Source organism: Brachyhypopomus gauderio, chromosome 9, assembly GCF_052324685.1.
Source record: "Brachyhypopomus gauderio isolate BG-103 chromosome 9, BGAUD_0.2, whole genome shotgun sequence".
In the NCBI taxonomy this organism is placed as follows: Eukaryota; Metazoa; Chordata; class Actinopteri; order Gymnotiformes; family Hypopomidae; genus Brachyhypopomus; species Brachyhypopomus gauderio.
In genome coordinates this window covers 21239142-21262687 of record NC_135219.1, presented here as the reverse complement: position 1 = coordinate 21262687, position 23546 = coordinate 21239142, and the positions used below count along the sequence as shown (strand labels likewise).

Genomic DNA, 23546 nt, shown 5'->3' with positions numbered 1-23546 from the left:
GGGGGGGGGGGGGGGGGCGGCACCACCCTCGGGGGGGGGGGGGGGGGGGACCACCACCCCTCTCCCACCTCATACTTACATGCCTGTCCACCTTTATTGCTTTTTTCTTTTTAATCGAATTTAAAAACATCACATCCAAATTAAGTGCTTGTTAATGTCCTGAGCAAAGTGTTTTACTGGGATAAGATGACACTGGCTTTCGCATAAAAGTACCACAGACAAATTTAATCATCATAAATGTTTTTTCTAATATTCTTCTAGAAATTTATATAAACCTGCACTCTACAGCCGTGAACACTTTCATGAATGAAGTGCTCAAGAACTGGAGATCAAACACCTCCTGTCTTCTACTGCCCCCTACTGGGAAATACTGCACACTGCACTTAGTAGAAACAATGAAACAGACAGAATAATGAAAGAGCCAGGATACATCTCCCATATTAGGGGCTTTGTTTATAAATCAGATGTTATTTCAGAGCACGGTTTAAGCTACAACACATACAAGGGTCTGATGCCTGCTGCGAAAACAATAGTCTCTTCCTTCAAGCCACGTCACATGATACTAGAAAAAATAATGTAAACAGTGTTGAGATGCAGAGTGAGCACGCGGTCCGAGTGAGCACTTCAATTTCCACCAGCAGCTGAACGTAGAACAGACAGCAGAACTAATCTGGACCACTCTGAGTTTTAAACGCTCTTCTTTGATATATGCGTTTGGTGTGCACATAATAATAATGTACTAAAAAAAATCCAATCAAAATCAAATATTTAGCTCAATCACCTTTTTCTTAGGATAGCTTTTCTATCCAGAGTGTGCTGTGTGAAAGAAATGTGGCCAATGTAACGGCCCGAGCCTCACGGGACGCAGTTATGTGCAGTTGATGAGTGTGAACACATGCACTGTGTGGAAATAATAAAGCGGTTATGCTGATCAGCTCTACTGGGTGGTCTCTGCTCCTGCCCCAGGGGGGGGGGATGAACAGGTAGGGGTTGTGACAGGAGAGGGAGAACGTCCTGGCCGGGATCAACCTGCTGGTGTCGCGGGACGTCGGGTTCAGGGCTGCCGCACTGCCTGCAGGCACAGGACGGATGTGCGGTTCCCCTTTAAATGGATGAGGAGTGTTGGGTTTGAACCGCTATCACCGACCAGGTGCGCTGGGCTGACGTATTTACAGAACAGTGAGTTTTGCAGCTCCAGTCCGGCAGCTCCGCTAAACACAGTAGAAACTCTCCAGTTTATCTGAATAATTAACTATCTGGCTTTTGAGGGAAACTTTGCTGTCAAGTTCTGTAGTGCTTCTGGACTACTCCAGCTTCGGTGCGCAGCTACTTGGTGTTAAAAACTATGTTACTCACTCAAGTCACGCCTAGGGTTGCAACGGTATGAGAATTTCACGGTATGATAACCGTCTCAGGAAATACCACGGTATCACGGTTATCACTGTATCACAGTTTGTTACATATATTATTAAAAGATACACTGACCCTTAAAGAAATTGCAACAAAAGTTTTTTTTTTGTTCAATGAACTATTTATTGTAGAAACCTGGAACTATTGTAGGCCTATACAAAATGTCTCCTTTAAAAAAATAAGCTGTAGGCTACACCTGTTTATAAATACTGCAAAATTAGAGAAACCTAAATCATGGATTTCAGTAGGCCTACAATTATTTAAGTTTAAATTATTTAATATCTGATACACTGAACCTGGGTCAGTGTAGTGTCTGATCAACAACTGTTGTAAATGTCCGTTTTACTGCCAAGTTGGAATATAACCAGATACTGCAGAAAGAGAGGATTTAATTCTGACATGATCCTCACAACAGAGATTTCTATTTTAAGGCTTTCACACCGCGTGACCGTAGCGCGCGACTCCGTACACCTCGCGCGAACCTCCGCGAACACCCCTCAAAAACAGGGGAAGGAACATTTACCTGACGAATTTTAATGTTGCCTTGTGTTTCAGGTTTGAAAAGTGCTGAAATTTAGGCTAAAGTACTTGAAAATGCTTGAAATTGTAACTAGTTAGTTTCACAACAAATAGCTGTCTGACTGAACAGTTCTCTTGTATTACATTAACAAATGAAATACGAGCCTCTTGTAATTCCAGGGCGAAACATGAGAGAACGTGAAGACGTTAAGATCGGGCATTTTGAAAATAAACAACCATTAAATAATGTGATAAAAAAGCGAATTCGAATCATTTCGAGTATATGTATAATTATACCACAGTTAGTTCCAACCCTACAATGTGAATTGGCTGAGAGGCGATCTAGGAGTGCCAATATTACACGTTATAGCACAGTAACCGAAGCTCTCCATGTATTACTCCACCACATACAGGTAAACTAGCAACAAAGCAGCGTTTACAAGCCAAACAGCGCAACTACAAACAAGCAGCAACATTATTTAAATGAATTACAGTGAGTTCGTATTTGTTTCGATCTGAAACTGGAGGATGAAGCTATAAATGACCCGCCTCATTCCTCCAATGAGCCAAGGTTTGTCACGCTTAGAAACAATTATTTGGATGAGCTGGAAATGCAGAGAAACTAAGTTAATACCGTAAAACAAACGTCCTGGGCTCTTAATGTCTTTACATCCTGGTTAAAGAGCAACAACATTTCAGTCGATTTTAGTATTATCAACAAAAATTTAATGAATCAGCTTCTACGACATTTTTATGGATCCGTCAGAAACGTGAAAGGAGAGTTATATAGCATCAGCAGCTTCGTTGGTTGGTACCTGAACGAAACTCTAATCAGCCGAGGATGGTCATTAATTGTTGTTCTTTATTTTTAATAAATACAACTTTATCAACAGTTGTTTTTGTGTATATTTACCTCTATAATATTTATTGGGTAAGGCTGTTCCAGTGTTGTGTAAGTTTAGCAGCGAGCCATTGAATGGAACTATTCTAACTGGCGGAGTGTTTTTAACCAAACAGGTCGTATTTTCTTGTCCTCTTTAACTCAAAATCTTTCAATAAACAGCGATAATGGAACTGTGCTATAATCTACGGCAGTGCTTTTCATACTTTTTTTCTGGTGACCCACATTTTGTCCATGATTTTTCACGCGACCCAGCCAAGTTGTTGACGGGGGGGGGGGGGGGTGGGGGGGGGGGGGGGGGGGGTCACTCGCGAAAGTATAATCCACTAATATAATAATTTATTAAATATATTAACAATTATTTTTTAGCGACCCTTTTTTTTTTGGCTCGCGACCCTTGGACCCATAGTTTGAAAAACCCTGATCTACAGTATAACTGTGGTATAACTGTGATATAATCTGATCTACGACCGCAACACAGCAGTGCCAATATTACACGTTATAGCACTCCCTCTCGTGTATTATTGCGTAAATATTTAACTTTATTAAGTTTATCGTGCTGGGAAATATTGAACTGGACCTTGAAGGTGACGTACAAGTGCTTTAATTCCACCTTTGTGAAGGTGTATGAACCCGGCAAACACAACCTTGTTCTTGCGCTGAGGTGAGGCGCGCGCAAAGTTACAAATTTCGAGAGCTGCACGACCTCGCGAATTGACAGCGTGCGAGACCCTCGCGCATGACTAGCCAATGCGATTACGTCATTTTCGCCGCTGATTTTAGTTTAGCCTCTTTTTTTTGTTAAAAAATTGTTAAGTCTGATGCACTTTCTGCCATTCTCACCACTGTGTGCTGAGTAGCTGAACCGGAGCGGAGTTGTGCATGCGCGGGTGAGTTTCTCCACTGGCTTGCTTTTTACCGGTAATAAGCAAACGCTTATGATACTAGTATGATAACCGTGCATTTTAATACCGTGGTATACCGTGAAACCGGTTACCGCTGCAACCCTAGTCACGTCACACACTTCTCTGTGTTCTCTACCCAGAAGAGCAATTCATCTTCAAGCACTGGGACTGCTCTTTCACAACCTGTCCAGCAGGGGGCAACATGACTTCAGTTTATTGAATGGTGCCCTTATTTCTACACAGCAGGGGTGTGCTGACACAGAGAAAACCCCAAACAGAGTATGTGGTCCCTACCACTGGAACTCAGAAATAGCTATATACGCTCACACACACACGGACACACACTTTCACAGATTTACTGGATTGTACTGAGGATATTAGTTTCATGGGCTGTTCACTTTAAAGGTGCCCTATACATATGCTGACTCTGTAATTACAAGCATTTATTAAACTATTCCCACCAATTCTGGTTCTGTATGTTCTATAGCACGTTCATCACTTTACTGCAGCATATTTGCCCACCCATACCTGCCCCCGCCCCCTAACCACCCTCCCCTCTCTGCCCCGCCCCTAACCACCCACCCATACCTGCCCCCCGCCCCTAACCACCCTCCCTTCTCTGCCCCGCCCCTAACCACCCACCCATACCTGCCCCCGCCCCTAACCACCCTCCCCTCTCTGCCCCGCCCCTAACCACCCACCCATACCTGCCCCCGCCCCTAACCACCCTCCCTTCTCTGCCCCGCCCCTAACCACCCACCCATACCTGCCCCCGCCCCTAACCACCCTCCCCTCTCTGCCCCGCCCCTAACCACCCACCCCATACCTGCCCCCGCCCCTAACCACCCTCCCTTCTCTGCCCCGCCCCTAACCACCCACCCATACCTGCCCCCGCCCCTAACCACCCTCCCCCTCTCTGCCCCGCCCCTAACCACCCACCCATACCTGCCCCCGCCCCTAACCACCCTCCCTTCTCTGCCCCGCCCCTAACCACCCACCCATACCTGCCCCCGCCCCTAACCACCCTCCCCTCTCTGCCCCGCCCCTAACCACCCACCCATACCTGCCCCCGCCCCTAACCACCCTCCCTTCTCTGCCCCGCCCCTAACCACCCACCCATACCTGCCCCCGCCCCTAACCACCCTCCCCTCTCTGCCCCGCCCCTAACCACCCACCCATACCTGCCCCCGCCCCTAACCACCCTCCCTTCTCTGCCCCGCCCCTAACCACCCACCCATACCTGCCCCCCGCCCCTAACCACCCTCCCTTCTCTGCCCCGCCCCTAACCACCCACCCATACCTGCCCCCGCCCCTAACCACCCTCCCCTCTCTGCCCCGCCCCTAACCACCCACCCATACCTGCCCCCGCCCCTAACCACCCTCCCCTCTCTGCCCCCGCCCCTAACCACCCACCCATACCTGCCCCCGCCCCTAACCACCCTCCCTTCTCTGCCCCGCCCCTAACCACCCACCCATACCTGCCCCCGCCCCTAACCACCCTCCCCTCTCTGCCCCGCCCCTAACCACCCACCCATACCTGCCCCTGCCCCTAACCACCCTCCCTTCTCTGCCCCGCCCCTAACCACCCACCCATACTGGCCCCGCCCCTAACCACCCACCCCTCTGTTGCCCCCGCCCCTAACCACCCACCCCTCTGTTGCCCTCCTCACCTGTGACAGTTCGGCGTCGTGCCGCAGCCTATCACGCTGCTGCTGCTGTTCTGGTTGCCAGGCTCCGAGCCCACAGCCCTCCGGACCGGGCCGGTACTCCATCTGTTCGCTCAGCCACATCTGTGTACGCACGGCCGGCTGGATGGGCGAGCCGCCCACGGGCTGGTGGCCCAGGGCCGGACCCCTCTGGCTGGGCGGTGCTGCCCGGCTCTCCGGTAAGGCACTGTAGCCCAGGTCCAGCGTGGTGGGCTTGAGGGGCGAGGAGCGTCGCGGGTCGACCCCGCCCAGCACCGCGGCGGCGCCGGTGGCCGGCTCTCGGCCCGGCCGCGTCTCCTGGAGCTTGCGCGTGCCCGGCGAGGAGAGGCCGTCCGGGTTCGGGGGGTGGTGCCGGTATCCGTGGAGCAGGCCGCGGTCCAGCGAGCCGTGGGGGTCGGCCCGGTACGAGGGGCGCGGGGAGCACTGCCCGACCCCGTTCCTGCCCGCTGAGCCGGGTCAGGGAGGACCAGCGGCGCACGGGCCGGGGGGTCCTTCATGTCGAGGGGGCCGTCGAGGGGCGAGGGGAGGTGGCAGCTGCTCCAGGGGCTGCCGGGGGTGGAGGGGCCGCCGAGCTTGGAGCTGGAGGGGGAGGGCATGACGTGGGCCGTGGGGATGCAGCAGGTGGAGCGCAGAGGCAGGAAGGACAGGGTACCACTGGAGCTGGAGTGATCTGAGAGAGAGAGAGAGAGAGAGAGAGAGAGAGAGAGAGAGAGAGAGAGAGAGAGAGAGAGAGAGAGAGAGAGAGAGAGAGAGAGAGAAAGAGAGACTGTTAGCAGTTCCACAGTACCAACAAAACGTTTTAGTTGCAGTCAGAAGAGCAGTTCTGCAGAACTCAACTTTTTTCTCAACTAAAAGTCCAAATTGTCTTTTTTATTAATGAAAAAAAAAATGATTATTTGTTTGGTTGGCTCGACATTTAACCTTGACAAGGTGACTTCCTAGAAATCCCAAGCTGCGTTCCCGAGGGTTATTTGCGGCTGAGTGAGAGCACTCTCAGTACAGAGATCAGGTGCAGTATCCCTCACTAATAATGCATGATGTGTGTACAATAGAGCAGGCACTGAAACACCAGGCCCAAGAGCCTTTACACAGAGATGCTACACACACACACTCGCACACTACACACTCTTATACAATTTGACTAAGGACAGGGTCCGGCTCACGCACCAAGGACAGGGTCCACTATGATGGGGGATAACGAGGGCTACGTGCAGTTATAAGCCACAGATGTGCCCAACACTGTTGGGTTAAGGCGGATACAGAGATCACCCTCAAAGCCCCGACAGCACCTGGGACGTGAACACACACACTCTGCAGCAGTGTGTGTACTGAAGGACACAGCTGGGTCCTGCTGGATGGAGTCGGCCTCTCTTCCTGGATTTGATGTTTTATTCTGGATTTATGGAGCAGCATTACTTGCTCCATAAACCGCTGAGGCAGCTGTGTTACCTGCTGAGTGGAGTCCAGTGTATTAGTTCATGCAGGGATGTGTGTGTGTGTGTGTGTGTGTGTGTGTGTGCTTAAAACTCAGTCACCAAGGGCCAAAACATGAGCAGTCAGCGGTGAGGGAAGAGGGTGGAGGGCTGAGGGTGGAGAGTTGAGGGAGGACTGGAAAACAAACTCCATTAGTCACTACAAGACTGACCACCGGACCAACGTCTACGGCCCTGACGTTCTCTGTAGGAAGGTCTATATTGCGGACACTCACTTTAAAGCTACCTTGCTTTGTGTGTACAGTATGCAAGAAAGAACAAAATAAAAAGCACACCAAGAAAAAGTGTGTGTGTGTGTGTGTGTGTGTGTGTGTGTGTGTGTGTGTGTGGCAACTGTGAAGCAGCTGGGGTATTGAAAGGGTGGGAATCACATGCTACACAGACACACGCAGACACACAAACATGTACACACAGATACACATGTACACTTGTACATGCAAACATACTTTTTCATACATTCACAGAGAACAAGAGATAAAGAGAGTGAGAGATAGAAATAGACAAATCGATAGAGTGAGATTGAGTGTATATATATATATATATATATATATATATATATATATATATATATATATAAGATAGATAGTTAGAGAGAGAGAGAGAGACAGAGAGAGATAGGGTGATGAGTAAGTGCTACCCGATTAAACAAAAAGCGCTCGAGCTTATAGGCTTAGCAGAAAGCTTTACTGCCAATCCACACTGAGCCCTCAAACACAGGGGCTTTAGCCACACCCACCAACCTGCACAAAGACACCACACATGGAGATGTATGGCTGGCCTGACTGGGTTAAAGTCACCAAAGAAAGCGGAAATTTTCATAAATGTACACACACACACACACACACACACACACACACACGGCCCCTGCATGGCCTGGTCTGGTCGTGATTAGCCTCGGCCCCTGGGGCCGGCGCTCCACTAGCGCGTGGGGCCAGCCTGCTGACCAGGACATCAGACCAAATGTGGACACTAGCAGGTCTGCAATCAGTGGGAAATGGTTGATTATGATTGGGTGGAACAGATAGAGGAGTACAGGACACTGATTCCAGATCAGGAAGTATCTGTAAGTGTCTGCAGATCAATCCCAAGTTTCACCTTTTGCTGGCTTATGTGAGACCATGTTTGCTTGATAAACAGAGAGATGCACAGATTAGATGCATCTGAGAAATATTGACTAAATGTTTCATGAAAATCCGCTCAACATTTGAAGCTTGTTAAATAAAAATTGGATAAAATTTAATATGATTCACTTATGTAATAAACTTTTAAACTTTTCAGTGGAGTCGATATTAGATGCATGTCAGCCAAACTTGTAGTGAATCTCAGCTGCACAATCTCTAAAAGTGACCGGAGCGTGCAGCCTGAATCACATTCTCCTCCAAGCCCGATGGACCGGCGCTGGGCCCGCGTGGCCCTGTGATTTGTAGGGTTGGCTGTGTTTTCGTCAGGCTGCACTGCAGCGAGTGCGCTGTGTGTGCGCAGACGCGTGTCTCCTGCCGTGAGCGTGTGTGTGTCTGGGGGCTGAGAGGGGCTGGCTGGAATGTGGAACGTGGAGGACCTCCGATGGTCGTGTGATGATGAATCTTCCAGCTCCGCCTCCTCCACGCTCTCTGTTCCGCTCCACCCCCTCAGCCATGGACCTGTCACATGACATGTGCACTCATTTAAATACAATACAATAAAAAAGCACACTGCACTAAGTGAGAGATGTGGTATACAAGAAGAAACTAAACTAAATGTACAAGGTTGTGTGTGTGTGCGCTAGTACGTGTGTGTCCGGAGACTCGCCGCAATGCTGGACCAGTAACAGCTATTCTCATGCGGTCGGGCTTTCGCTCAGCTCTGTCAGGGAGCAACACTCCTTACAGTGCAGTGTGAAATGCCTCACACACACACACACACACACACACACACACACACACACACACACACACACACACACACACCCACCCCATTGGCTGATGTGTCACAGCAGGCTGAGCACCCTGCCCAACAACACCAGAGGGACACTGTTTAGGGAGACACCCTCCCAGCTCAGTGCTCAGGTCAGCAGGAATAACAGTCTCTCCTGATTAGCCTCTGTGGGACGACGCCAAGTCACAGCGAGGGTCCGGTGACCTCGGCCTGCCACGGCGGTCCAGGCCGGACAGCAGGTGTGTTTATTTCAGTGTGCACGTGGAGAAGAAGTGTCTGAACACGGCCAGAGTTATTAAACACACACACACACACACACACACACACACACACACACACACACTAGGGTGGAGTCCTACTCAACGTGGGATTAGAACCGCCTTCGTCCCCATGCCTTGTAGACTTCAGCTTTGTTTGGAGTTGGGAGCACCTTGTTCAACACGTTGAGCTAATGGAGATGATTATACTTCACGTGCCTTACAGAATGTCCACACAAGCAGGTCGATCGTTCTTTACTTTGAGAAGATCGTCATGATTCTACATTAGACCGACTGCAGATATGACATATAGCTTTTACAGGAAAGCCAATCAGACTGATCTGATCTGATCTATATTCAGGCTTAAAACTGCAATAGCCTCAAAAAACATGACCAGAATTTCTCGTTGCCATCACAACACCCCTGAGTCTTTATGCAAATGCCCAATCTAAAATGTCCCGCCAAGCTAAAAGTCTTTTTCCAGACTAATGTCTGACGGCAGTGTGACATGACATCCTTTCAGCACAGGAACACAGAGGCGGGAAGCGCCGGGACACGGGCTGGGCCAACCCACCGCTTCACAGACCCCACCAACCAATCAGGTGAAAGGGAGTGTACAAGAAGGCGGGACCGTGAGCCGCCTCAAGTCAGCGCACAACTAAACGACCCCCCCTGCTGCAAACGGCGCCTCCGCTGGCCGTGCCACGCCAGCGCGCATACCGCAGAATCCCGCTCTAGAATTTCACACCGCTGCCGGGCCGCCTGGCGCCAGGGAGACGGACACCGGAGACCAACGCAGGACGTGGTGTGTCTCGCACGTCCATTCTCGTAAGAGACCGAGGCCAGAAAGGGGTATTGCATCAGAGAGAGCTTCATGCATCCAGCCTGCGTATCGTATTCAGTAACGCGGAGCATCCATGTCACTTTCCCTTTCAGATTCCCAGAAGAGCCTTTAAGATTCAGTAAAGTAATGCAGCACCATGGACAGCTCTGTTACTGCCTCACACGGACACGTCTGTACGTCTCTCAGATATTCTAGTTGTGCTTCCGCTGCACAGTAAATACAGCTAACTTCATTACAGGGTCAATAATTGTGTCTATAACGTTTTAAAGAACGGAGATTTGTGATCGTAAAACAATAGCCTCCACCGTCACTCGCACCAATGCTCAGAGGGAATATCAGCGCACTGCAGACAAATAAGGCCGTGTGGCATAACTCCACCCATCTGTGGAATCACTGTCAGCACCCAGTAACTCCACCCTGCAGTGGGGTCACTGGCGCCCCCGAGGATGAGGGGGTCCTGCGGGGAGGTGATGTAATTGAGGGTGGTGCAGAGCTACGTCAGCAGTGGTGGAGTGCCCTCGTAGGGATGAAACACTGGGAGACGCTTGACTCGACTACACGGACACCCACACACAGGTTCATGGCACTTTGAACGTGAGTCTACGGATGACGGGCTGAGATTATCCACGCAGGCCCGTCATGATGTGGGAGATGATCCACTGGGGAGATACGGGGAGCACACGGATGGTGTGCTGGTGCCGGTCCATATGTAGCGTGGCAGAGATTATTAGGGATAAGGGACAAGGCTGCACCAATGAATAAAGGACGCTGTGAGTGCCAGATGGGACTGGGAAGAGTTGCAGTGTTGAACACAGATGAACAGCAACAAACAAGCCAACAAAGCCGAAAACAAACAAACGAGCAAACAAAGCCGAAAACAAACAAACAAGCGGAGGCCTCAGCAGAGCGCTAATGAGCTCGGGCTTTCACCGATGCGCCCGGGGGGGGGGGCTCTGAGTCATCACACAGGGTGTGAGCGCACGCTTGTACAAGCGAGGGTGTGTGAGCGTGATCAGCAGGAGGAAGGGAGTGTGGTGTAAAGCCTTGCTCAACCACAAACGTCAGCCTGTTCGAACGTGGTCACCAGAACTTGGGTCTCTACCGGGGCCCGCGAGGGCCAAGCCGGTGTTACTGCTCACAGCTGGCAACGTCTCTTAAAGAAAGATGTACTAGTGATGTTCAAAAATAAGAACGCAGGTCATCACAGCACAGGAGGGACCATATGTAATACAGTCATTCACAAGGATATATATGACAGAAATAGCGTCTCTCTCTCTCTTTCTCCCTCTCTCCATCTGAAACACAGATACTGATAGAGAGATACTGATAGAGAGAGTGAGTGGTATTATTTGTATCCCGTTCCCTTTATGGGACGATTGATCGGTGTCCTGCCGCAGTTCCGTCCTGTGTGGTTTCCCTCTTCCTCCCATCAGCTGCTGGTTAAAGGTCCGGACGGAGCTCGGGGCCCCTCATCGATCCGGATCCGGGCACCGCAGGAGTCGAGCCCTCACAGGCTGCCCGCCATCCTGCCTGCCTCTCAGTGTACAGACTTTTAAACGGGCCGGTTCTTTCCTCTGGGATGGAGGACTAATGGTTGCTCCTCTCAGTTTCCATGTGTTCGATGAAACGGGCGGTGTGCGTTCGTGAGGGGGGTGGGGGGTCTATTCACTTCTCAGCATCCACATTTAGTCTAGCGTCTCGCTGTAGTCGGGAAAGCAGAGGCCACAGCTGCAACGGCAAACTTCTTACTTCAAAAGGAGAGGGAGGAGGGATGGGGGAGACAGGAGGAGGAGGAGGAGGAGACGCTGAAAGTGAGGAGACATCTGTCCCGCGACGGAAGTGAGAGGGAACGTGTGGTGTTGGACACGGCGAGAGCGGAGATGACTGCCTGGGACGAGAGAAGTGTTGCCATGTGGTTCCTGTCAATCCTGTTCTCAGAGCACAAACAGCTCCCTTCCCAAGCACCTCCACAAACACAAGTGCACCCCCCCCCCCCCCCCCCCCCACACACACACACAGATGGCAGGATTTTCAAGACCCCCATTAGACCCTCCAGGGGCCGAGCTGGAGCCGAGCAGCGATCTGCCTTTGCCCCCGGGGGGGTCACACTAACCTAATAGAAACCTAATGTGTTGCGTCTAGCGTCACTCTGACCACAAGGGTCATCATATGAGCCGTAATGGCTTCTGTACGTTTCCCCAAACGGATCAAAGCCTCTCATTATAAAGGCCAGTCTACATATGCGACTGCTTTTCGGCCGAGCTAAGTCTATGGAACATATGGAACTGTTCGGTGTAAGTAGTGTAATCGTCCTGAACAGGCTACGAATAAAGGGGTCCTGTGTGGTGCAAGAGGGAGGGGCTTCGACTGTGATGTCATCCTCTGCCTTCTTCTCTTCTCCTCCTTCATTCGTTCTCATGTTGGTGAATGAGAGTTCTGACGTTTTAAAGCTTGGAATTTATCCGTTGATTTATACTGATTGATTTGCTAACAATTTAGACTGATAAAGCATTTTAATTGAGCTTATAGGAAAAGAACAGGGAAAAAAAAAGTGTGAAGTCTAGATGTGCCCAGCAGAAAAACAGCTGACATTTATTTCTCACGATATCACACATCAGCATTTAAAATAAAGCACAGCCGTGTTTTGTGAATAAGTTGGTGTACAGTGGTGGAGACCACTCGGGGGCAGAGAAGGCTCCCTCGGTGTGCAGGGCAGGACGACACCACAGCAGGGCTTGAGTCAACCTCGAGTGAGGGTGATCAAACCCCACATCGCGACCACCACAGCAGAAACTCGGCTGAAGTCTCCAATAAGGTCACTTTGCCAAAGCACTGTTGAAAATCTTTTTCAGGTTTCGGCGACTGCCAAAAGTTTCACTGACTAAAAAGCAGGACAAACTACTTTGAGATGCACAGAGATGGCCAAATACACCCCCCCCCCCCCCCTTATCCTGAGGTGGATGCTCCCGTCTGATACTGATGTAGGTTACATTCCTCTTGCTGGTCCTTTGGCACTGTATTTCTTTAGCACAACAGCAATGGACTCAAATAAAGGTACCATCATTGGTCATAATCTGTTTTGCAGAGCATGGTGAAAGTACACAAGGGCAGAAACTATTTTGGCTGGACAGATGAGTTCAATATGAGTTGGTAGTTAAAGCAACCAGTGGGGAAAAATTGAAAAGCCCATGAAAGCCCATTTCTGTGGTGATCTGTGGAACGCAGCGCAGTTCAATCACAGTTCAAGTACAGTTTTCTAGCACTACCCAAGTGGTCATGACTTTCGCGCGATGAGGCAGGCAGTTTAAAAGTGAACCATATGGTCGCTATTCCCTCATTGTGGGAGTGCTTGCGTGCAGAAATCTAGATAAATGACGAGCATCAGAAGAGAGTGTTACAATACTGCTCTCCCTCTGGAAAAATACTCTGTGTTACCCAAGTACAAATTCTTCTCAGAATAGTAGTGGCGTTTGACTGAGCTCAGTCTCTCTTGGCTAGCTGCAATGTTAGCTGCAAGAGAGTTGGATGCAATGGACCAGCGTTATATTTATTTCTCTGAATCTGCTTCAGCCAAGGCATCATATTTACCCCAGTGATTAAGATTTATCTGCTTGATTTGTTATGTAAAGTCTGTCGACTGCATTATACTGAACAAATGTATATACCTGTCCAGGAGGAACGGGGCTAACGCCGCACGCAACCATTTTGGAAAGCCCATTTCTAGTGTTAACTGGTACGTTTTATCTAGCATGCTGTACCGTCGTGCGTGTTTGTGTGTTGGGAGCACCGTCGGATTGCACCATGTTTCCTGAGCCACACAGATGGAGGGTGGGTGGGGTAATGAGGCACTGAAGGGCTTTATAAAGTGACTGACAGGTGGTCAGTGTAAAGCACCACACAGGATTACATCCTGGAACACAGTTGTTCAAACGAGTTTTCACAGGCACCTTATACACCTGCTGATTGCCATCGGTACATTATATATATAACTGTACTGAAAATCAGTTGAAGTGCCTTAAAGATTTATTTGCTAGAGTTTAAAAGGTACATGAACACAGCAAAAACCAGTTCACATTGTCTGATTTACTCAAAATAAAATGCATTTTGAACCAATTGTTTGGTCAGATCTATTCATAATTACTGGATACAGCCCTGGTTACTACTGCGTAATAACAATGGGCCTAGCAGTAAAATTGCTATTTTTATATCCCAGAATATGCTCAAAGAAAATGAGGTCTAATGTAAAGACTCTCTTCAACTCATCATCTGTTTGTGCTGTTTAGTGCTTTAAACCAACAACTGAATGATTTAGTCCAGTCCTGTAACACAAGAACAAACTCTCTTTCACAGGTAGAAGGTCCTGACCCACTGCTGCTTCCTCTCAGCCAGCTAGTTCAGAACTAACCCACCGTGTGCTGAGTCTCCTCTTCCAAACCCAATTACACACACACTCACTCTAGGGAGACTCTCTCCAAATATCCCACTCTTGCAACTCTGTGCAATACAGACAGTCCCGCTTTCAACACTGGTGTGCATCCGAGACCTGAGACTAAAAAATAAAAAAGGGACATACTGTCATGCATACGCACACATATGCGTGTGGCTAAAGGTTAAGTTAATTACTAAGTAATGGAAAAGTGCAAGACACCCAGTGTGCATGGGCCACTGCTGCGAGAGTAATTATGGAAGTGTAATGCATGGACCACACATTATCACAATATGTTGTGTCGTTTCCTACAGTAAAAGGAGCAATTCATATCCAGGCCAAAGAGCGTGGTGCTAACACGCAGACTGTTGGCCTCTGACTGACTAATGGTTCACCCCTTTCCCCTCAATCTGTAAAACCCCCAATTGCCCCATAATTCTTTGACTATTTTTGAACGCTCAGTCCACTCTCAGTTTTACAGGCAAATCCCAGAGCGCCGTGTTTTTCCCCATTATATGAAACGGCTACCGTTCCAATAAAGTACTAGTAACTGCTCCAGAACTACCAGCCCCACAGGATAAACAAGCTCAAAGGGGAACTCAAAGCAGCCAGGCAGACGTGTGACTGACACAGGATTCCTCCTCGGTGGGCGGGTGGAGAGGGGGTCTGGTCCACCTCCCTCCTGACCGTGCAGTTGTGCGGGGGGGGTGGACACCATAGCCTCGGGCTCATCACTGCAGCCTCTCTGCCAAACGAGTCGTTTGGAGTTTCCTTAGACGACAATATAAATGGAATTTTCCCATATCTGGAAGCCATCAGCAGTGGGGATCCACAACACCTCAACAGGAAGGAGAAGGTGAAGAACATCGAGGAAGGAAAAAGCTTTTCACGCAAACGTCTTCTTCGAGGGCACGCAGCCCGCGGGCAGGCTACACGAGAGTGAGATATAGCAGTAGAGACGCAGCTGTCATCAGAGAGGCAGGCATCGCAGAAGGAGACAGTACACAGTACACGGCCCGTGTGATGACTGTGTCTATACATCTTTGTGTGAAGGCGTCACAGACGCTACTACAGCTTACAGAGACCTTCAGGCAGCAAGTGGCAAGAAGATTTCAGCGGCTCAAAAATCCTAATCACTTCGATATAGTAACTGCAATTTACTGATGCGGGAGATATTTTAAGGCATATGACAACGGCTTCAAGGTTATTGTGATCGTGCTTTCATCTCAAGTCCCTGTGTACAACGGTTCATAAACTAAATCTGCCAAAAAAAAGCCAATATATGGACACTACAGTGCACTATAGTCTGAATATTGCATTGTCTTTATTATTACCTTTACTGAACTAGCTATTCACCCAGGACACTTAAGCACCAGCTAATGTTCAACCTTTAGAGGGAGGAACCTGAAAACCCATTCTTCACCCAGGCCATAAAACCCCTCATTACTCAAACGGATGTACAGCAGCTGGTGGGTCAATATATTCCAGGGTGGGGGGTTATGGGGGTAGAGCACAAGAGGACTAACCCAAACATGCCTCTCAATCGTAGCCTAAATACATTACCCTCCCCTCTCTATATCTCCCACCCAATGATATAGCATCACTACCAATTGGCTGATCAGACCATAGAGGGCCAATCCAGCCTAAATCTCATTCATAGAGTTGGTTCCTGCTGATGGTCCTCTTGGGACAGAATATTGGGTAAGTATCAAAAAGAGATTAGGCGAGTGTCCCCTCAGAGACCTCCTAATCTCTTCACCAAAACATGGTGGCCAGACTTTTACACTGGTCATCTAAAAATGGGTGCGAGTGCCTGCCTAATTTCATTAGCCCCTCGTTTCAGTGTTGGAGTGGAAAGATGGATATCTGAAACGTGATTTGGTAACCCCTCCGTTTTTTTAATCCATACATTTCCAGCACACCCTTGTGTTCTTTTGAGTTGGATTACATGGTTCAGCAGCGGCACCAATCGCACAATACCATACTGCTGAAGAACTTTCAGAAGAACAATGAAGAACGCTGGAGTCCAATTCTCTGAAGAGCATTATTTATAGGTTGGTTAAGAGCACGGCACGCTGCGCCAGGCTTTCCTGTGAACTGCCGGACGCCTTCATGTGTATTCTTGGCCAATAAGTCATGTGGCTTGGGGTTGCCTTTCAACACCGGTGATCCTTAAGAGAGCAACCTGACACTAGGATGGCGTCCTAGGCATGACCTCCATTACGTAAGCCTCGATGGAAAAGGATGTTTCAGTGAAATAAGACACAGAGGACTGCAAGCAGCTCTATCGTCCGACGACAAACGACGAGGCTGACGAAGCTCACACTTCCTGTCCAATACACGGTTTGTGAATAATTGCCACTTGGACCAAGTGTGACTTACTAGTTTCACTGGACAGGCAACTCTTACTCTGTGATGTCTAGAGTATAATGTTCAGTGCAAATGGAGGAGAATTTGCCTGTTAGCGAAGTAAGAGGCTTGTAGTAACAGCAGTGAATTTGCCTAGCGGTTTGGGAATCAACACGCTGATCTATTACCATCATCCCTTATCAGTGCCACACAGGATCAGAGGTTTACACAAGAATGAATCCATGTTCCAGGGCTTCGTCATTCAGGAACACCCAAACGGAGCCACGGCCACCCCCAGGGGTAATTATAAGGGAGCCACTCCTCCTGCAGTGATGTATAATTAGTGACTCGGGTCAGGAGTCGGCCTCGTTCAAAAATTAAGAGGAATTTCCTGCGTTATGTTCTAGGTCACTTGGGGAGCTAATTTGGAAAAGGGGGGTTCTAAAAGGCCTCTTTGGCAATCTTAAGGCTGAAACAAAGTAAATGTCTTGACAAGAAAATGTCAAGGCCTCATTACTTGGGTCAGGGGTATATACTCTTATCTTTGGATAGACATCCAAAGATCATGGCCAAGAACTACAAGGCTGATAAAGTAACACAAACTTAAATAACAGCTGTGTTTTTGATGGCACGTTGATGCTCATTCATATCAATCTGCCGCTAACAGGAAATCAATTTCTAAAAGTTCTTACCCCGCCTTCCATAGTAATGGCAGCAGCTTGTAATTTAATCAGTCTCCATTAATCTTGCGTCTGACAAACCAGGCAGTAGACTGCTAAATGTTTTTTGTTGAACAGACACACTAAGACGTCACTAGACACAGTCTAACATGCTAGCTAGGTTGACCTATATTTAAAATACGTTATGTCTGGAACTCTCTGCGCTGGATTCATTGGCCTTTTTTAGCTAATCGTTTGGGACACGGGGTTTCTCTATGCATCCTGGGTCACTTGTGCCGAGATGTCAGTGAGGACGGGATCCATCGGAGTGTCCTCAATGCGGACCGCATCCCAAGGCTTTGATATAGAGCGGTTTATAATGAACTGGAACGAGGCCATCCTTTCATTATGCAATTCACTTAAGGAGAACAATCGGCATTAAAAAAAAGCTACATTTCAACAGCAGGCTCCAGAAAACCTTGGGAATGTCCACAGTGATATTTATCGAGAACAATGCCTACTTCAGAACATCCATATGATACAAGAGAACTGAGAACCGTATGGCCAGTTATGGCTTTAAATGTGCTTGTGGTAGAGGACAAGACTCCAAATGGAGTTTGACTGGAGAGAAGGCCAGTTGTAAACTGTAGGTTAGATGGAGGCCAGTGATTATGTGGTGGCTCTCAGAATAACATCCCTTTAGTGTGGATTACAGCCACGGAGCCTGCATACAGATCTCCTCCACAAGGAAAGAATTTGGAAGATTCTCAAGAAATGCCACCCTTTAACAGCAGAGCACACTGTGATCTAAGAATGAAACTCATTCTTAAATAATGTATGCAGCCCAATATATTACAGTCCTGAGATCATAATACGTCCTGAGATCATAATACAGTCTGTTTCAGTGCCTCCCTGCTTTTCCAGATCATGCACGGAGATTGTTGTAGGAGGAGATGTCTAATGACTAGCACTGCCAGAGCACTCGTGCATGTTTTCTCTACGATTCAGTGACAACATGGCCCCTTTTTCCTACGCAGCGATCACAGAGATTTCCATGGCAGATTTGCCCTACTTCTGGGGCCAGCTCTCACTGTTCTTCACGCCTGAACACCGACGCTAGCTCACGCAGGGCTCAAACACGCCTGAAGAAAACAAGCAGCATCGGCCCTGCCGGCCCAGGTTTTAGAAAAAGCCCAGTCGCATAAGCCGAGGTCCATGGAACAGAGGGCGGCCCCGAGGTCCTGGACGTGGTGACCTTGACCTGTTTCTGGTTCTGCGCAGTGACCGATTCCCTTGACTTCTCTGACAGTAATGAAATCAATTAAGGCCCCGGCGCATGTGCCGGAGTCTGGCAGGACTCGCTGGCAGGCCAGGCCCGAGTTGGGCTTCCCGGATCCCACAGCGTGCCAGCCATTGACTCCACACAGTAGTCACTGGGGGAGGGAGCTGAGTGATGACACACCAGAGCAGGGTGTTGACTGCCATCCACCACCACTCAGGCCAACACTAGGAAGATCACACTGCTGAGGACACACAGCTTTGTGGATCACACGACTCAATCCCCCCCCCCCCAATGCACACGGCACCAATTAGAGACTGTTGACTGTGGTTGTCAGGAATGTCTCAGGAGGTTCCTACGGTAACCAGTACTCCTTTGGGTAAACACCGAGGGCAGCGGGGAGATGAGACCCCACAGCCGTTGTCAACATCTCACACACGAGAGCAAGATTCAGCATCGGCCGTGTTGGCTTTCTCCAATCACATTCACGACTTCTCAAATGTGAATATACCGATTACAGACCAAGGTTACAGACATAGGTAACTCATAGGTAACTTCTCAAATGTGAATATACCGATTACAGACCAAGGTTACAGACATAGGTAACTCATAGGTAACTTCTCAAATGTGAATATACCGATTACAGACCAAGGTTACAGACATAGGTAACTTCTCAAATGTGAATATACCGATTACAGACCGAGGTTACAGACATAGGTAACTCATAGGTAACTTCTCAAATGTGAATATACCGATTACAGACCAAGGTTACAGACATAAGTAACCGCTACTTACTTCTTAGATTACTTTGATTCCAGTGCAAATGTGCATATACTGACTACAGACCAAGGTTACAGACATAAGTAACGCCTAATTACTTCTTAGATTACTTTGATTCCAGTGCAAATGTGCATATACTGACTACAGACCAAGGTTACAGACATAAGTAACGCCTAATTACTTCTTAGATTACTTTGATTCCAGTGCAAGAACTGTAACTAACCAGCATCTTCCTGACACGGGACTACAGAGGTGTTGCCGAGTTAAACTTTGGTTGTGTGGTATAATGGGCAGAATCTATCACCCAAACACTAGAGGCAAAGGAGAAGGACAGCTGGCCTGATGTTTGTTCAAGAGCAGATGTGTAACTTAACCAGACCACACCTCAGTTGTGCCCCGTCATAACAATATTCCCCGTAAAGGCAATGTGCATTCATACTGTGGAACAGTTTCCACATACACAAGATATTAAAACATTATATTATCATTGTCTCCGCCATTTGGAAAATGCGCTTGGAAGAGAAGAAAAACAGTGAACATCATGCATTTCACAAACATGAGTCAGAATATGGACTAAATTCATTCTTTCCAGGCATACAGAATCACACTTGGCAGAAAGATTGTTACGCAAATACCTGGCAAGCCTTCTTTCTGGAAGAGGTCATTTTGCTGTTCTACAAGCACCTGGACCACAAATGCATGCTGGGTCTAGGTGTAGGCGGTTCAGCAGTATTGGTAACTGAATGACTGAGTTGTAACATGACTGCACTTGCTGACAGTACCAGCACCATAACTCGCAGCATTAGGAGACTTAGCTGGTACAGTCAAGCAAGCGAATGGCTTTCTTAAAACTGTACTGCAAAGATATCTAACCATACGTCTATTACACAACAAATACAATACGGCCTCCATGCAGCTACATACTGAGGGTTACTCAAGACTTTAGCTATAGTTTATTCTGCTCTTCTGGCAGACGCAGAGCGCAATTCAAATAAGCAAAGAAAGGAAAGTCCGCTCCATGAATGCCGTGTGCAGTCCTGAACAAGAAGAGGAAATGGTCTATGTTTGTTTCACATGGCTCAGGCGATGCCCAATTGACTCAGAGCTTAAGTACTTGGGTCATGACTTTTACAAACAGAGTTCATGTGTAATGGTGACTTCCCCAAAGTTTGATTTGAACAGCAGCGATCGTGGCACTAGGGCCAGTCGATAAACACTGAAACTGGTCCGTCCGAACCGGTCAGTGGTGTTTAATTGAGTCGGCGGTTTGGGCTTTGATAGAAAAGGTCATCTCGGTGGACGCGGAGGCCTACCTTCAACGCTGTCGGAGCAGGACGTGCCGATGCCGGTGTCACCGCTGTCCGAGGTGGCGCTGTGACGTCTGCCGCGGTTACCACCGCTGCTGCTGGTGGAGGACGAGGGACCCGGCCATGCTGACTCACAGCCTGGGACCCATCCAGGGGAGGACGTGCTGGAACCTACACACCCCAACAGAGGACAAGGTCACCCAGGAGACAGCGGCCCACGCAGGCAAACATGCAGGTGTGACTGCCACGGTGTGACTGTTGGAGGGTCAGAGAGGGCTTGAATATGATCACTATATCCAGCCTGCTGAGCTAAACTTCATAAAAGCCAGATTACAAGAATTCGACCCATATCTTAATACCGTACTTGAGATTACTGGGAACGACCAGAAACGGTGAAATGTTTAAGGGGGAAAAAAATCTAAATATCAAAAATACATCGTAGATTCTGTATTCTTGGTAAAAAAAAAAATATAACCTGTGACCAACAGACCTGCATAGCACTGTAAATTAAGACAGCGTGAGTAAGAGCTGTGACATGGGTAAGGAAGGGCCGAAAGGAAAAGTGATGTGAGGGAGAGAAGTGGAAAACCAGTCGGCGCACATCCAAAGGCAAGTTCACACAAGCCTCTTTCAACGCGCAAGCCACGGTTGCCTCACTCGGCCCGACCTTAGCTGCTCTTCACTGCGCTTGAAGAGCAACGACAAGGACAAACCAAGGACGAGCACAGGTGAGAAGGCACCGGCGCAGACGGCTGGCCCGTCCGCCGGAGAGCCCGTCCTCTTTATCCGCTAACCTGATCTATTTTGGGGTGTAATCTGGTTAGAAGCAGTCATTAAGGCTGTCCTCTTTAAAACCTGCCAGGAGGGAGCTTGAAGTGTGAAGGCTTCTGTTGTGGTTAGTTTCACAGGAACACGTGAATTTATAGATATTTTTATGGGCACACGAGTGAGGCATTACCGCTGGTTCAGTTTGAATTTGTTTGATATTTTATGTAGATAATGGAATACCTTGTTTGTCCAAGAGTATGTGTTTCTGTCCTCATCCAGGTGGCAAAACATATTTAGCCTTCTTTTACTAGACCTACATCAAGGCCCCCAATAAGACTGGAACAGGTAGAAGACACATTCCAAAAATCTCAAAGATTTTAAGTAGGATTTCTGAAAGTATATGCCTTCTTTTGGGCCTCCCTATGAAATGTACATCCTTCAAAGTCTTAGGCAACCAAGTCTTCAGTAAAGCTTTCAGTGGGTCACAGGTCTACAAAATGTGCAATCTGTGACTCCAGCTTCTGCTTTAGGCCACAATAGAGCCTTGTCTATGCAAAAGGGGAAAACAGAGTGAAGTAAGTTCGGGGGAAAACATCTACTGAAACCCACAGCATGTCTTCTGAAAATACTTCAGATTTTTTACATTTCTCTTAAAACAGCAAGACACCGCACAGTCCAGTATGGAGTAATGCACCTGTCTCCTTTAAACTGACTTCACACCCATCACTATCACCACCATTTGAATTATGTCTGCTTCATTTACAAATTCAGTGAAAGCGTTATCTTGCATGATACCCTTCGCCATGCTTAATTACATTAGACCACATCTGGACAACTACAGTCTACAGAGATATTGTAGTTACTTCATGAATGTGTTAACACGTCCCAGTAGAAATAGATGACAGCTTTCCTACGAGTTCGTAGCTACATCTGAGGTTCAAGTCCTCCAAATCTCCATTAGTCATTTTACAAGTAACTTTCACAGTCGATGGTCGGTGCAGCTCCTAGCCAAGGAGTCCAGCTACATCTCAAAAATGTGTTTTACATAATATGACTGTCAAACACGACTGAATGGACTGGCTGAATGCGTTAGTACACACTAACACGACAGAGTCCGTGTATTTTGGTAGGATACACAGCTAGGTTACCCAGTTAGCTAGCATTGCCACCCAGAGAAGTCAACCGAGGCTAACTAACGTCAGGACGAAGACTATGTATCTATGTGTGGCCTTTATTACCAGTATATAACGTTTCTCACCACGGCTCCCTTTAGATAACGTTACCTCAGCTAGGTGTAATAACCAGCTATGAACCCTCTGAGGAGAATATAATACCAAACAGACGCGGGCTAACCCGGCTGGTCGTGTGGCTAACCGGCTATTTTAACAATAAAATACGCCGTTAGTAACACGCGGGTTCCGTGGAGAGCGAGTAAATGAATCCACAACACGCAGGCCCGGTGGCGTTACCTGTTTTGTACGGGTCAAACGCCTCCTCGAAGTCGGGTCGGCCCCACATCTCGGCTCGGTCCGCTGCGCTAGCGGCGTCCAGCTAGCGGGAGAAGCGAGAGGCTCGTCTCCAGAAAGAGCCGAGATTCCACACAAAAAAATCACAGCCCAACAAGACGACGTGCTGGCTAGGTGAAACTGCAATCCATGTTTTACGACAATACATTAGATATATGGAAAAATAAGACGTAAAAGTGCAATATTTCACAATAATTATCAACTCTGAATCAGCCGTATAACTACTTATGTCGAGATTCTATAACGGCTACGGCCGACTCGCTGGTGAGCGCAGCGCGAGGACGTAGCGCGAGGACGCGAGCTCGAGCTCTTCGCGGAGGGCGCGCGGTCAGAGCTTTAAGCCCCGCCCACCCCGCGCAATCTTTACACCCTGGCAAGAACCCAGAGGACTGGAGAAACAGAGCGTGCGGGCTATTTCCGTACCTACACTTTTGACACGCGTCGAGTTTCTCCGAATGGATCTCGTTCCAGTCGCCTCCGCCTCCACGCAGACGGCTCTCCGC

At 48.4% G+C, this 23546-nt stretch overlaps 1 pseudogene across 1 annotated transcript; it reads right to left on the bottom strand.

Annotated features, from left to right (window-relative positions):
* Nucleotides 1-5342: 5342 nt before the first annotated feature.
* LOC143522378 (uncharacterized) lies at nucleotides 5343-23455 on the bottom strand (annotated as a pseudogene). Its single transcript, XR_013132975.1, has 3 exons — nucleotides 22987-23455; nucleotides 20756-20920; nucleotides 5343-6111 (listed from the first exon to the last, which is right to left on the bottom strand). The product of XR_013132975.1 is annotated as an uncharacterized LOC143522378 (transcript).
* Nucleotides 23456-23546: the final 91 nt, after the last annotated feature.